The sequence below is a fragment of the Varanus komodoensis genome, unplaced genomic scaffold (genome assembly GCF_004798865.1).
Source record: "Varanus komodoensis strain SLA01 unplaced genomic scaffold, ASM479886v1 scaffold8, whole genome shotgun sequence".
Taxonomy (NCBI): Eukaryota; Metazoa; Chordata; class Lepidosauria; order Squamata; family Varanidae; genus Varanus; species Varanus komodoensis.
In genome coordinates this window covers 24117621-24134480 of record NW_025336481.1, presented here as the reverse complement: position 1 = coordinate 24134480, position 16860 = coordinate 24117621, and the positions used below count along the sequence as shown (strand labels likewise).

Here is a 16860-nt window from a genome sequence, read left to right as displayed (position 1 = left end):
GAACTTTCCAAACATGATAATGAATTCTCCTTAATAGTAGACTGGATATTGGAAGAGCTGGAAGCATTCATTTTGAAACATATTTATTTGTAATACTGATTTCATTTCGATAGTGCCCAATGCCAAAGCTTCCTAGTCAGATTATAAAAGAAAAGTTAAAACTATACAACAAAATAACACAGTGAAACATAATATAAAAATCTTAACTTTCTGACAAACAGAACCCAAAGGAAAAACAAGATGCGCAAAGATCTAAAACAACCCAAATGGAATTTTTAAAAAGGAAAGTTTGAAAAGGAAAAATAAAATATTCCAAAAACAACTGCAATGTAAGTATGAGGCAAGCTTCTCTGAGTCAGGCACAACTGAAGGGCTACCACTGTAAGATCACAGCATATTAACAATACATTTCTATATATCTTATGCGCATGTATGTTACGAGCACATCACTTTCTCAAATCAATGCATTATGCAAATGCATTGTTTCCAGTGACTATGGGTATTTCCAGATGGAGGACTCCTAGCACTGCCAATCAGAAAGCATTGTGTACCATTTCTTTCTCCTTTTTCTGCAGTAATAAATGGGATGGAAGAGGCACAATAAAAGCCACATCCGTACTATATGAAGCTCTCATATACTGAGTCAGATCTCTGTTGCACTGACACCCTGACTGATTGCAGCTCACTGGTCTTTGTCTCCCAGTCTGCTACCTGAGATAACCTGGAATCCCAGGAATTGAATCTGGAACATACAAACCACAAATTCTTGATTGGGTCTTTGATAATTGCCCAGTTCCCCTGACAGGTGGCTCTGTGTCATTTCTACATCTGCAAAAGTCAGGCTAGAAATATCTGAAGCAGCATTTCAAACAGGTTGGCAATTACTCTAAAAACAAAATGTAGATGAGTGGCAGGCTTCTCTTGAGGGCCAGCGTTCTGGAAATGAACCAGTCAGAACACGATGCACTCTATCTTACCTCTTCCACACTTGGCATAGATAAAAAAATCTAAGCCAGTCTTTAAAATAGTAGGGATCTTACACAAGGTGGCCGCTTAAATCTGAATTTACGAATGTAGATAAATATAAAATGTTCATCACCATCACAAAGCTTATTCCTTCTTGATGTATACTGTCACAGACCTATATAATAGCACAGGACATGCTGTTTCCATTTTAGCAATGTGACTCAATAATAAAGCATCAAAAGTACAACTGCAAGTCATGCAGTTATATACAAACAGCTTGTAGCAACACAACATAAAAACAGATTGCAGTCTTTTTTTCCTGGCCCCGTGTGGTAAGCTGGAGAAGCTGAAAGGAGGAAAACTATCAAGACAGTGTAACCTGTGATACAAATGAAACAGGACCCTGTGGCATCTTGAGATGCAGGATACATTTTGTATATAAGGAACTGATAAACAGTCCTTCAGTAAGGATTCAAATCTTAGTCTGTATGCAGATATTAAAAAAATAAAATTTACACAGCTTTTGTTTTGCTCTGTGACAAGTTTTCCCAATGAAGGAACATTTCCTGAGACAGAAAATTTATTTTCCACTACAGAACATAAAATGGATTTGAACTACAGCAGTTTGTGTGTTTTCAACATAAAACTAATATTCATCACTGTGTTTTCCTTATAGGAAATGTAGATATGAAAAGGGAAAAGCATTATGCTATACAAAAAAACCCTTTCTAACTAGAAATAGCCCTTGGAATTAGCAGTCCAAAATCAACAAAATCCTTACAGTTTGGTTGACTTTTTTTTAAAGCATGTTGAAGTGCTGACCTCCTTGAAACTGCTGTCTTATTATCCACCACCTACCCATACTTCTATTCTTTGACAATCAGTTTATAACTGCTTTGCTCAATACCACCTCAATACTAATCAACCACTGCTTCTTCTCCAGATCATTTCTATTACCTTGTATCTTGCTCAGATGTTTTTGTTTCCAGTGCCCCAAGGATGGCCCATACAGTGCCTTGCAGAAATAGTCACCATTGCCTTTGACTTTTCCACATTTATGTTGTGCTGCAAGTTGAGATGGGTTTCATTTGCATTCCTACCACTTCAGGTTCACAAGATATTCAACATGGTGCAGGTTTGTTTTTTTATCATAGCACAACAGTAAACAAAAATAAACTGGCATGTGCCTGGCGACAGTGACACACGCATTGGTGACTTCCCGCCTTGACTTCTGTAATGTGCTCTACGTGGGGCTACCCTTGAAGACGGTCTGGATACTTCAATTAGTTCAAAATAGAGCTGCCAGGCTGCTGACGAGGACTGGGCGTTATGTTCACATGACTCCAGACCTCCGTCAGCTTCACTGGCTTCCCATTGAAGTCCGGGCCCAATTCAAGGTGTTGGTGATGACCTATAAAGCCCTAAATGGCTTGGGTCCTGGCTACCTGAAGGAGCGCTTATGTCCATATATCAGATCAGTGGGAGAGGCCCTTCTCTGGGAACCCTCCATGAAGGAAATTAGGAGGATAGGTACTCGGAGGAGGGCTTTCTCTGCGGTGGGGCCCAATCTATGGAATGCGCTCCCAAGAGAGGTCCCCTGGCGCCATCGTTATTTGTTTTTCGGCGCCAGGCAAAGACCTTTTTATTCAAGCGTCATTTTAATTGTTAATGGTATTTATTTTTATTCTTTGGCCAGGGCAACTTATTTTATACTATTATATGTGTTTTATATTGTTAATTTATGTATTTTAATTTATTTATTTGTAAGCCGCCCCAAGGCTTCGGCGAATGGGGCGGCCTAGAAATTTTCTAAATAAACAAATAAATGTGTTGGTTGCATAAGTATGGATCCCTCCCCCTGCCCAATCAGTAATTGGTATAAGCACCTTTAGCAGCAATTACAGTTGTTAGTATTCTTGGGTAAGTCTCTATCAATGTTGTACATCTGGATCCTCTACCATTTATCTGCTCTTTATCTGGATCCTCTACTGTTTATCTGCAGTAGTTTATCTGCAAAACTACTCTAGCTTGGCAGGTTGGTTTCAAGACTTGCCAGAGATTCTCAATTGGAGTGTGGTCTGGGCTTTGACTGGGTCGTTCTAAAATATTCAAGATCTTTTTTAACTGTTCCAATGTTATTTTGGCCATGTGTTTAGAATGGCACACCCTGAATCTCCAGAATTTGATTTCTGTGACATGAGTGCTGAGAGCATAATTTGTGAGTTAAATGTTGAAACCCAGAGTCCTGCTTTGTACTCACAGCTTAATTCTTAGATCTCTCCTTTGTACTGACACTGTTTGGAAAGTTACATTTATTTTAGTCTTCATTTATGAGTTAGATGAGTAAACAGAAAATGCTGTGATGGCCATTTTGTGGGCAAGCCCACTGCAATTCCAAATGACCCAAAACAGTGGGGAGGAGGTGCTGTGGAGGAATGGGGAGGTTCTCTAAAACAGTGTGTGAAGCAGTGCTGAGGGATGCAGTGGTAAGAAAGAATCCATGAAAACTGCAATCCTGCCATCATCCTCTGTGGGCCATCGTCACTTGATTCCAGTTCCCCTCCAAAAAAAAAAAACAGCCCTTCCTTTTTGGAGGGGTAACTCTGCACCCAACCCAAGATCCAGATATGCAAATATACAAATCATTGCCTTTCCTTACAATCTCAAAGTGGCATGAGAGCTCCAAATAAAGTATCTTAGTTTCTCAAAGTTCACCATTAGGAGACATTCAATTCCTCATAGTAAATTTTGAGTAGTAAATCTTTCTTCATAACATGCCTACCATGTGATGACATCAGGAATTTACCATATACTGTAAACACAAACATCAACTATCCAGAATGTGGTAAATATCTTCAGTTCTAAGTATTATGTAGAAATGCTGTGTTAAAAAAAAATCACCAACAACTTAAGAATCAGGCCAAAGCAATTAGAGATGCATTACTCATCGAGCTTCTGTTTCCTTGTTCTTTTTGTAGCTACACTGGATTATTTCATCAATATCTAGTTTCAGTTATACAAAGTAAACTCTATTGCACACAAATCTGTAGAAAAGGAAGTGTCAACTGATCCAGAAATCCCTATTCCCACAATAATCAGGTAACCAGTTTTGGAAATGATACAATTTCTGTTTGCCAGACTTCAATCTTATAGCTCAGAGAAGAAAAAGGCTTTTACAACAGTCTTTTAAAAACGTATTATTGGCTTCCCATGTACTTCATACATGTGCAAGTATATTATCCTGTTGTTTAAATGATGGGTTTGCCTTCCAATAAGTCTGACTGTTTTTAAGGTTTGTATCTTGGAGACTAAACAAACAGTCATTATTTCCTAATGTGATGTTCTGTAGAACAATGAAAGAAACTTGTTTCTGACTTGGGAGGAGCTGTAGCTCAGCAGCAGAACACCCCCTTGGAATCTAAGGTTCAACTGCATATGCAGTGAAAGAACTCAAGCAGCAGGTGATGTGCAAGACCTCTGCCTGGAAAGCCACAGCCAGTAGTCAGCGCTTGGCTAGAAAGAAAAGATGGGGCATGCTTGGTGTTGTTTTCTGCCAAAACAAGCACAACAATCCTATGCCTGCGAAGGCAGAAAACAATCCTACAACGTTTCGCAAGCCTATGCCGGTTCAGTCAAAATGGGCAATTTCTCAATCTTATGCCTGTTTTTGGCTAAACAGGCATAAATTTGCACCCTAAATGGATTGTGTGAGTTTCCCAAATTCACCCCAAGCCTTTTATATGAAATATTTAATCTGCCATATATTTTGTTGTAACCTATGCACTATCACATCATAGGCAAATGATTCACATGCATGTAGAGAGGGGCAATAGGAACTAGGGTGTCCATACAGAATGTCTAAAAGAATCCATATTTCAAGATGAGCCTCAGATCCACATATCCATAACCCAAGGCCTCCAGAATAACTCTAGCATCTTCAGTGTCCTGTTCACCTTCTGAAAGTTTTTGGATAAATATGGATGAGAAAGTTTACTTACATTAACTACCTTGGGATCAAGTGAAGAAGGTTAGCATATGGATCTTTTATGTAAAACTAAATAATAAAGGAGGAACAAAGGTTGCTCAAATGGATTCTGTAAAACTCTCAATTAGACATGTTACTTTTCCTTCTGTTGGACCTAGACTGAACACATTTATCTACAGCCCCAACAAAAAGGGCAGTGCAGCATATCTAACAGAAATGTTCACACGATTCATGTAGAACTATTCCTGAACCCCACTATACTATAAAAGTTATTCAGGGTACCATATCTTCCAGTAATAGTCTTACTGATTTTTAAAAACTTTCATGGGCATAACTTTTGCACCACCCGTTCATCCACTGCTTCCATGAAGAGGCATTGCAGAAACAAAGGAGCCACGAGGCTTCTGGCCTCATCCACAAAATATGCCTCAGGTAGCAGATGATGGAGGACCATAGTGGTGGCAAGATGTTGAAGTATAGAATTGTGTGTGCCATGTGACCTGTCCTGAACCCCCTAAGCAAGCCTGCTGCCCACAGGTATGGCAGCCAAGTCTCAAAGATTCAGCTGACAGTGTGGCCTGCTTAGACACATGGAATTTTGCCCACCTCAGGCAGTAAGGTAATAGTGATCCCTGTAATACCGATTTTAGACAGGACCACAACAAGAGAATGGATTATCTCTCCCTCTCTACATACCATGGTTCTGAACCTCAATGGTAGCTATGCAAATTTTAATAAACTGCATCTATGCATTGCTATCACCCAATTAATCAACTTCTGGTTGGACCTTTAGAACATCTGTCTTCATTCAATTAGGACATGATTATTTTTCGTCCTTCATGAAGTCTTACTTGGTCCAAGAATGATTGCAAATGTGCAGAAAATGTTTTAACAAGAGCTAAGAAGGCCAATCATTTGTGGGCCAAATTTCTCTTTCAGCTGCCCCCTTCTGGGTCCAGTGAGGTGGTCTAGTATAAACGATGTGGGAGTTTGGCCAAAATTATATCCATTCTGCTGTCACAAGTTTTAACATACTCAGCATTGCAACAGCATCTGCTCAAAGGGCAGAGTGCATGGAGTGCAGATTTTGTCCCTGCCAGATAAGCAGCAGCAGTTAAGTCAAACCACTACTTGCTCAATGCAGCAGTTATAGAAACAGTAGGAGAAAGCTGCTTAGGAAATTTAGTGATGATAACAAATGTGACAGGTAATTCCCACTCTGCAAACAGAGTTTTAGCTAATCTAAACTGACAGACTCCAATTTTCCTTATTTTTTCCAGAACAGATAAGGGCTTCTTTTGGGTTATATACTGATAGAACAGCTCAAAGGGTGTGTTAGCAAAATGGAAATTCTGATTGTGACATCTGTATTACACAGAGAATTCAAAAAAATCAGCAGGAATTGCAGGTAAACAAACTAGAATCCTGACCGATGCTGTTCTAATGTGCATCATTGACTAAAATCACAATCCTATGCATGTTTACTCAGAATTAAGTCCCACTGAACAGGTTCACATGTCATGATGACCCACGATGCCAATAACCCCCAAATAGTTGTTTGTTGCATGAATAATCCACAGTGCACCCAACAGGCAATTGGGCTCACTGTGGATTGCTGTCTCACTTGTTCCTCCAGCCAATATCCCACCAACTTGTTTTTCCCTCTGCACTATGATCAAGGGCATTTTTGGCTTGCCACAGTTTTTTCTCCTTCTACCCTTTTGTTGACTGCCAATAGCAGCTCTTCCAAAGGGCAAAACAGTACATTTGGAAGGGCTGCCAGTGGTTGGCTATTCCTGGTTGGATACACACACACATGCACACATTTTTGCACATCAAGTGTGCATTGTCTTCATAATCTAATTTTATTCAGATAAACATAAGTGCTCAGCTGCGCACTTCTCTAAGTCCAAACTAGAAGCATTGCCTAAGCCATGTTCAGGGAACATACAAGCTGTGAGAGTGCAGCACTGTACCTTCAAACAATTCCAATTTAATGTGCTTTCTTTCAAAGGTTTGCATAATGACAATTTTATGAACAAATCAAGTTTAAAACTTGATTTAAACTTGATAATAAAACTTCATGAAAATAATGTTTATGTTCCTAAAAAGCTCTCCCCAAATTAGTGCCCCTAGCTTTCTTGCCTGAAGGTGATTGGAAGCTGAAGTCCACAATATGAAAAGGTCATCAGACTGGGGAAGACTGTCCCAAAGCAATAAGGTAACTTTATATCTGTAAAGAGAACAAAAGATATATTGGTTATTTTTTCATTCCCCCCCCCACCCAAATTTCTGTTTTCCCTTTAAAAAAAACACTGAAAAAACATTGCTTCCATGGTTTCATGATTTCTGGACACTTTACATCTCTAACTACAATTTTCAGCATTCTCTAGCCAGCAGTGCTAGTTGGAAAATGCTGGTAGCTGGACTTTTTCTGCCTAAACATGCATAGGATTGTGTCTCTGGTTAATTAACTACAAAAGTAATAACTGCAATGTCCACATCCAAATATCTGGTGCCCTTGTCTACAGTTAAAGAGACAATATCAAAATGTCCATATACACAAAGTATAGAATTGAGGAGAACGTAATTATCAGAACTTAACAGACATCTGTTTTATTTTCCCTAATATGCATAAAGAAATTAGAACTGGCACAATGAAGCAACTCATGAAATTAGCAAATAATGTTAAATGCCCTTAGAATTTCTTATCGCTTCATTTCACGGACTATTACTTCACAGCTCATGGAAATAATCCTTTAGGGGATAACAGAAGAGCAACTGTGACTTATATACCGTGGGAATTCAAGAAGTTCAAGACGCACAATATATCATGTATATTATACAAACATATGAAACCAGATGCAGATATGAAGCTGACTCATACAAACTCAAGCCATTGCTCCATCTAGTCCAGTACTGTCTACTCAAAGGGCTAGAATGGCATTATATCACATCCTATATTCTCACATGGAAAGACAGGCACACCTTTGACAGTATTTTTCCCCTATCATTGTGATCACTAGGAAGAAAACTTATTGTATTAAGTCTGCAGCTGGTATAAAATTGCACTATTGGCAGGGATGCAGACATGGATCAAAGGAGGTAGGATATGGTGTACATGGGTCACCTATATCCCCACTGTGCCTGTGCCCTATTTTGACTTTGCCAACTGAATGGCACTGCCCTAGGGTGTTCAACCTGATGGGGGTGCTCCACCAGCATAATATAGCTGTCCTGCAACAGTTTATCTGTTTAATGGTACCACAGGATGAGAGGGAAATGGTAGCAATCCCACTATTGCTGTGCTTTCTAAAATTAGGATGAGCAAAACACCAAGATCTTTGCAATGCAAACCAACTTCAGGGATAACTGAATGCCACTGAGCACAAGCTGTGTCTTGTTTAAAAGCATATTTTCTTTGAAATGCATACCTACAAGACTTCACCCTATGAAAACAGATATTTGAAGCAGAAAATCTTGTTCTTCTAAAGACAAATATTTAACGCAGCAGTTTTAGCTGTGCTATGTGAGGCAGTGGCATCGAACAAGGACAGAGAACTCAGTGCCTTTGGAGACTGCAAATAAAATCTGGAGGTCACGTTTGGCAGCAAAACAGTATGGGGTGGGTTAAACCCCTATTATCCACATGAAAGGTCCATTCAAGATCAGGGAGGGTGGGGTTGCTTTTCATTTTAGAATAGGTGCAGCTAGCACACCAAGACTATTTAAACACAACATTAACATAACAGGATGAAAGAAGAATGGAATTTCTAGTAAAATGAAGTGTACTTGATCAGTATACTAAACCTGTAGTCTTGATTTGCTTGTTCTGCACAGTTTCCACAGCATTTCTACAGTCAGTTATTTTATTTTATTTATTTATTTATTTATTTATTTATTTAAAATATTTATATGCCATCCTAATCACAAAAAAAGCCTCAGGACGGCTTACAATGTAATAGCATAAATAAAATCCTTGACCCACACTGGCTGCAATTAAAAACATAGAAAAAACAATATTAAAACTTATTAAAATACTGCTGGAATAAAAAGGTCTTAACCTGGTGCCAAAAAACAAATAAGGATGGCGCCAGGCAGACCTCTTTGCGGACTGCATTCCATAGATGGGGTGCCACCGCAGAGAAAGCCCTCCTCCGGGTACTTTGCCTCCTAATATCTTTCACAGAGGGTTCCCGGAGGAGAGCCCCTGCTGCCGATCTCAAGGGGTGGGAGGGCAAATATGGAAGAAGGCGTTCCTTCAGGTATCCAGGTCCCAAGCCGTTTAGGGCTTTATAGGTAATAACCAGTACCTTGAATTGAGCCCGGACTTCGATGGGAAGCCAGTGAAGCTGGTAGAGCACTGGGGTTATGTAAGAATAACACCCAGTCCCCATCAGCAACCTGGTTGCTCTGTTTTGCATCATCTGAAGTATCCAGACTGTCTTCAGGGGCAGTCCCACATAGAGCGCGTTACAGAAATCCAACCGGGAAGTAACCAATGCATGTGTCACTGTTGTTAGGCAGTCTTCCTCCAGGTAGGGGCACAGATGATAGATTAGTTGAAGCTGAAGGAAAGCACTCCTCACCACCGCAGTCACTTGAGCTTCTACGGACAGCTCTGGGTCAAGGAGCACTCCCAAGCTGTGGACCCTGTCCTTTAGAGGGAATGCAACCCCATCCAGGACAAGGTCCAGGCCACCTGCCCAGGAGCTTGATCCACCCACCAACAGGACTTCCATCTTGTCTGGATTGAGTTTGTTTATTGGCCCCCATCCAGCCCATTACCTCGGCCAGGCACCAGTTCAGTACAGCCACTGCCTCACCTGGATCGGTTGTAAAGAGAGGTAGAGCTGGGTGTCATCAGCATACTGATGGTTCCGCAGCCCAAACCTCCTGATGACCTCTCCCAGCGGTTTCAGGTAGATATTAAATAGCAAGGGGGACAAGATGGAACCCTGTGGTACTCCATGGCATAGCCACCATGGCACAGTACCACCTTCTGGAATCGGCCGTCGAGGTAGGAGTGGAACCACTGCCAAGCAGTGCTTCCTACTCCCAATCCTGCCAGCCTATCCAGAAGGATACCATGGTAGATGGTATCAAAAGCCGCTGAGAGGTCCAGGAGGACCAACAGGGACACACTCCCCGTCTCTCTCCCTGCACAGGTCATCATACAGGGCGACCAAGGCAGATTCAGTACCAAACCCGGGTCTGAAGCTGGACTGAAATGGGTCCAGATAGCCAGTCTCATCCAAGAGTGCTTGGAGTTGTCCCGCCACCACCCATTCTAACACCTTGCCCAAAAACAGGATGTTGGCCACCTGTCTATAATTGGCGGCCATCTCTGAATCCAGGGATGCCTTCTTCAGGACAGGCCTGATTACTGCCTCCTTTAAAGGAGCGGGCACCCAGCCATCCCTCAGAGAGGTGTTAATAACCTCCAGGATCCAGGCACCAATCCCGTGTTTGGCTTTGGTCAGCAGCCACGACGGGCAAGGGTCAAGTAAGCAGGTGGTGGGATGTACTCGTCTAAGCACCTTGTCCACATCATCAGGCCACATCAGTTATCCTAAGAAGAAGGATATGTGGAAAAGACAACTAATTTGTCTTATCTATGAACATTTTCATATTAAAGCTTTGTTAACATTTTGACAGTATAACCCTATGCAATGTACTCAATAGAATTCTGACTGACCTCGAAGGGGCTTATTCCCTAGCAAGTCTGTTTGGAGTTGCAGCTTTAGCGACAACCCAATTCACACTTACTTGGGAGTAAACCTCATTAATTGATTAACTTCTGAGCAGCATAAATAAGATTGCACTGCAAGACAATTAATTGGTTAGACTAATCTATTTTTAATCTGATTGTCTAAAGACTCAACTTTTTAAAATCAGTCAGCAGAATTTTAATTTTTTAATATTTTTCACACAAGTTCTTATAAAAATAGATGTATAGCACCACCTTAAAAGGGACATTCCCTCAAGTACAAGAAATACTCCTTTGACCAGCCTCTCCCAATCTACTGTTCAGCAGATGTGCCAGACTAAATCTCCCATCATTTCCAGCCAGAATGTCCATTAATTGACTAAGAAAGTAATACTATGATTCCTAGACAATATGCAGGCCATAGGATACTTTGAATTTCTAGACTGAAAGGTGAAAATAATGATCTGGCCACTCGTGCCCTCTTAGAGCCAGAACAGAAAGAACCACACTAGCTGTTCCTCCAAGGTTGGGAAATTGACTCAGAGAGGTGCTAAAGGAGGCAAGAAGGTGAGCAGACCAAGGCCACCAAGCTAGAAGGTCCCTGGTAGTGTTCCAGTTTCTTTCCCTCCCTTACCAAATTGCCTCAGCTGAAAACCTAGCCTAGAGACTTAGGACCAAGGGAACAATCAACCAGGTTGCACTGTAAGAGAGTAATCCTATGGTCCTTGGAAGACCATCCCAGAGAAAGCCCTCCAACCTCAAAAGTAGGAGCCTGAGTCCAACCCCTCATAGCCAACACAGAAAGAACCATACTAGCTATCCTCCAAGGTCAGGAAAACTACCCTGGAGAAGGAGGCAGAAAAGAGGTGTTCTGGTAGGTAGGGAAGAGAACCAGGGAATTCAGGACACAAGTTATCTTAGCCTCTTCCAGCCTCCTTCCCTCCCTCTCCAACGTACAATTGCTAGACAGGCTAAAAAGCTCATCTAGCAAACTCCGCAGGGTGGGAGGTCAGGGAGATGAAGATCATTCTCCAGATGCTTACTACAGAATGCTGGAAATGGTAAGATATTTCCATGCATAGGATCACACTCTTAATCTACTAAGATTATTTAATCAGGTCCAACCCTAACATTTATCATATAAACTTTGAGAACCAGAGTGGCACAGTGGTTAAGTACATGGGCCTAGAACTCAGGCAATTTGGGTTCTAGTCCCTGCTCAGCCATGGAGCCAACTGGGTGACTTTGGACCAGTCACAAAACTCTCAGCCCAACTCTCTACCTCACAGAGTTGTTGATGTGGGGTAAGATTTAGGGCAGTGTTGCACATTTGTATGTTTAGCTCTTAAAGCCTCTTAATGCTTAAAAAAACCCTTCTTAATGCATTTTGTCTGAATTAATTCTTGAGTGGGTTTAATTACACATGGAGAGTGTGTGTGAGAGAGAGCTTTAGACACCGAATACATTTCAAGAATAGTATGCAACAGAAATTTAAGGGAAGTTTGGAAAAATGGGCATAGAAACTTATTGAACATCAACAAATATATTTTATATCATGCATAAGAAACAAAACAAGCAATACTGTTTTTTATACATCTTGATAACATTGTTTAAAAGATACCATAGCAAACATAGGAGGTAAATCAAGTTATTATACAGACACAGAGTATGATACCTAGTTTATGTGGTGATGTAATTGGGGAATATTCATCATGAAATTATCACTGAGACAGAAATCTAGATGTTGCAAAGCCATGGGAACCGTATGTGCATTTCCTATTAAGATGCCAGTGCCTCAAACCAGACACCAAAAATCAGTTGTGTTACTCTACAACTTGCCATACACATTGACGGTGCAATATAAATCCCACTTTTGAGCAACATACTCATGCCCTCAAAGCAAGCCTAAACAGCCAACAAAAATGTGTATGGACACTGTGTTTTCTTTCTCTCCCTTTTAATGGCTTGGCTAAAAGCCAAAAAAGATTTCTTTCTTGTTCTGAATTTAGAGCAAAATAAGATTTTCAGTATATATCTTGGCTCCAGTACAACCAAACCTGGGGGAAGCACCCATATGTAAAATAAAATTTAAGAAGATATAAATGCTGCATTTTTCATGCAGCTGTAAAATCATTGTCTTAGTATTTTGAAAAACTACTCTCACTGCACACATCTGTAGCCTGTCCAGACAAAGACTTTGAAGACTTTCAGCTGAGTGTAAGCAGCTATATCAAAGAGAATGAATTACTTTTAGCAGGGTTTTCAGGATCCTTCCTCCAGGCAGTTTAACTTTTATCTGCCACTTTAATCATTCCCACAAGCAAATAAACGATATCTGGACAAGCCTACAGGCATGGGAATGTTTTTAAAGAAATATTACTCTAGTAAGTGCTGTACAAGAAGGGTGAAATGATCATGAAGCATGAGATAAATGCAATTTAGAATGAAACAGTAAAAACAAAAGGATGGGGGTAATCCAACACTCATAGGCTATTCTTGAACCCAGGTGAATGGGACTACCATTTCCAATTTTGCATATTTTCCAGATCACAGTCTGAAACATCATCAGTACAAGTTAGGGGACAATTCTGGGGAGATAAATATGAACCCCACACACTCAAAGGCTCACACCCATCCAGTGCAGAGAGGGAGGATATATTCCAGATGGCAAAAATAGAGGGCAAATGAAAGACGTTGGTCCTTGTATCCTGGTATCCCTAGTCTCCTTCCCTCCCCATTTCACCCCACAAAACACCTCCTTCTACCCCTCTCCAAGGTCACTTTTCCAGCCTTGGAGAGCAACCAATGTGGTTCTTTCCACATCAGCTGTTATAGTGCAGGAATAGACAATCTGCACTCTAATCAGGTCTGAGGTCAGAGCAAAGTCTAAATTCTAAAATTTAATGGCGGGTCTGACAACATCTAGAAGATATAGGATTGCTGTATCCCTCAGGTTAATTTGGAGGGAATGTGCTATGAGGATGCAAGATAAATAGCAATTAGATGTTTTTGTTACTCCTTTTGCATGACAAACCATCAAAAGTTCTATCTTTATTAAACAAAATAAATCCTGTGAATATTACAATACAGATTACCTACTACCACAGTTCATGAACAATGAATGAATACATTATATTTAGCTATCCCACTTACTCCATCTATTATGCAGCATTAAAACAAAATGAGTTTTAAAATTCAGATTCAGGCAAAGTTCCATTTCTTTTTGTGAACACTTCAGTATTTTAAAGACATACAATTCTGTAAATGTTTAAACATTGTATCTTCAGACTAGAAAAAGCAGCCTAGTGATAATGACACTTAGATAAATGTTGCTTCACTTGAAATATTCACTAAAAAATGTAGGGTTTAGAAATTTGTTTGCCTAGAGTTTTTAACTTTGATTACATCATCATGTTACACTGGATTCTGTCTCTAAGCAGAAAGGGACCATATCCATCATTTATTAAGGAATTTGTTACAGGAAAAAAATAACTAATTAGATGTTCTTATATCCCATTCCTGCTGTCTTCCATTGGATTGTAGCCAATATGTTTTCAGGTGGGTCTTTTAATGTATACTCTGGTAGATAAACAATTGTAATTTCATAATTGCAAATATATCCTAGTTTTACACAGCTGTAGTTGTCCAAATTGTCAAATTACTTTTCCAAACTGTAATAAAGTGTAATGATCCACTGTGCACTTTTCAAACAGTTCTCATCATCAAGAAGAGAATATGCAAGTAAGAACATAGGGCCTTCTGTGGGTTAGTGTGACATCCAGGTAACACTCATATAGCATGAGCCTGTTGAACTTTCCTTCTTCCATCTACAATGAGGCACAAGCTGTTACAAGGAAATGGGAGACCTGTGTGTGCCTGTCATGACCCCTGGAACTTATATTCCTTACACAAGTGGAGGTGCAGGCTGAATGGTGATCCAGATGTGCATGCCTTTGATTCCCTATGGTCTGCTGCAGTCTTCCATATACACCTCAGGAAGAAACATGGCTCTGTTACAACCTATTGAGATCCCTCTGTACATGCTGCTGTTACCTCCAGTGAACTAGACTGAGCCCAAGTATATGCTGGCTAGTATTTTAATTAGGACATAATTTAAATTTTAAATTGCCCATGATTTTTACTTTAAACTCATTTAATAATGTAAGCATAGAACCTCACAGAATTTTTGAGATGTTTCTACTCCTTTTGAAAGTATGCTTTCAAATGCTTTATTTAAATGCTTTATTTAAAAAGCATTAAGAAAAAAAGTATATATTTGATGGAGGGCAAGGTTATCCATGGCTACTTGCCATGATGGCTATGTATTACCTCCAGTATCAGAGGGAATACACTTCTGTACGCCAGTTGCTGGAAAATCCAAGCAGGGAAAGCTGTTGCATTCATGTCCTTCCCATTAACATCTGGTGGGCACTGAGGGAACAAAATGCTGGATGAGGTATACTTTTGGACTGATTCAGCAGAGCTCTTCTTACATTCTTAGGTATGTATGTATGTATTTATTTAAAACATTTTTATGCTGCCCCCATCACAAAAAAGCCTCGAGGCAGCTTACAACAAAAACAAAGTTATACCATAAAAATATTAAAACCCAGTGCATCTCGGCTTCAAAATTTTAAAATCCTACACAACAAATTAACACTTAAAATAAGTTTTAAATAAAAAGGTCTTAGCCTGGCGCCGAAAAATAAATAAGAGGCGGACCTCTCTGGGGAGCGCATTCCATAGGTGGGGCGCCACCGCAGAGAAGGCCCTCCTCCGGGTACTCACCCTCCTAATATCATTCACAGAGGGTTCCTGGAGAAGGGCATATGTTGCTGATCTCACTATCAGCACTAGGTAGCACTATGCATATGTAATGCATGAAACATATTTAGGTTCTTATTTCCCAAAAGTATTAGTTAAACTTCCTATAAGGTAAATCAAGTAAGCCCATCTCATACATAGTTGTAGGAGCTTAAAAAAATATACTGTACCCAAGAGTTTGCACCTATCTGGAAAGGGAACTCTCCTGCTTTCATAAACATGGTAATGTAGCATGGCGGACACATGTAAACAGAAATTTGCAAAGTGCTGTGGGGCTATTTATTATTTATTTAAGTACATTCAGATGCTAATTTCCAATAGCCTGTAAGTATATGCACAAATCATAGAAGCGTTCACAATCAAGGTTGTTCAATGGGGAAAAGACTGGGCTGCATCCAAGGGTATCCTTCTTCTAGTCAGAGAGACTCCATTGAGTGCATTTCTCTTTCCCCTGCGATCCCCCATAGTTCCCTCATATCTGGCCCAGATAGTTGGGGGACCATATAGAGCAAATGGAGGGAAAGGTGTGCAAAGGGAAAGAAACTCCCATGGCAGAAGCAGAAGCCTGCTTATCTAACATGAAATGTTACCTATTTCGAGGATAAAGAATGCAGTTAGCTTTTCATTAGAGAGATCAAACAGAAATTTATGGTAGCAATTATTGTAGTCCTATATTAATATAAATTATCATGTTGGTAATTGATGTGCTAATGACTGAGCTCAAAGCATGATAGAAGAGACCAACTCCTGTGTCACAAGGAGCAGCCCAATGCCTGCTGCCCAGTGATCCTTCAAATATTTCTTCTGATGTTCGCATACAGGAATCTTGACTTTATCAGCTCTCACTTCTACCCCTCCTGAATAACAGACCTTTTTCCAGTTTTCACAGCATGAGCACAGACAGAATAGCTAAGAGCTATCTCTGCTTCTTCCAGTGGTGCATGCCTTGCTCAGATGAGACATGCTAGTCTCCTCGTACTAACAAAATATATTTTTTGTATTTAGGATGAAAATGCCTTCAGTCTGTTTGCTTGGTACAGAGAGATGAGGAGTGAAGCCAAGACTGTTTTGGAATTGACTGCCTGAAGCAAAAGCATTGCCATAGTAATGATGGTCCTGTAACTTACCATTTTTGCTCCTCCTAATCCATGTGGATTGCTCTGTACATCCTGCATTACCATGGACAAACAAAATATATTATTCTGAAAGAAACAAGTCTGTTTTGAATCAAATATAACTTGACTACAGTGGTATCCCTAAAACAAAAAATATGTAATATTATATATTATTATACCCTTACACTTACACTTCATCTAATATTGTCTACTCAGAAAGCTGAAACAGACATTACTTTAAATCTGTATCTAGCAGCTCT

At 40.1% G+C, this 16860-nt stretch overlaps 1 long non-coding RNA gene across 1 annotated transcript in view; it reads right to left on the bottom strand.

Moving 5' to 3' along the window:
• Positions 1–12188: 12188 nt before the first annotated feature.
• The window catches only part of LOC123036493, a 5717-nt gene continuing 1045 nt past the window's right edge, over positions 12189–16860 (bottom strand). The window contains exons 2-3 of the long non-coding RNA XR_006417149.1: positions 16613–16654; positions 12189–14652 (exon numbers count right to left, since the gene is read on the bottom strand). This is a non-coding gene — a long non-coding RNA (uncharacterized LOC123036493). The remainder of the gene's footprint in view (positions 14653–16612; positions 16655–16860) is intronic.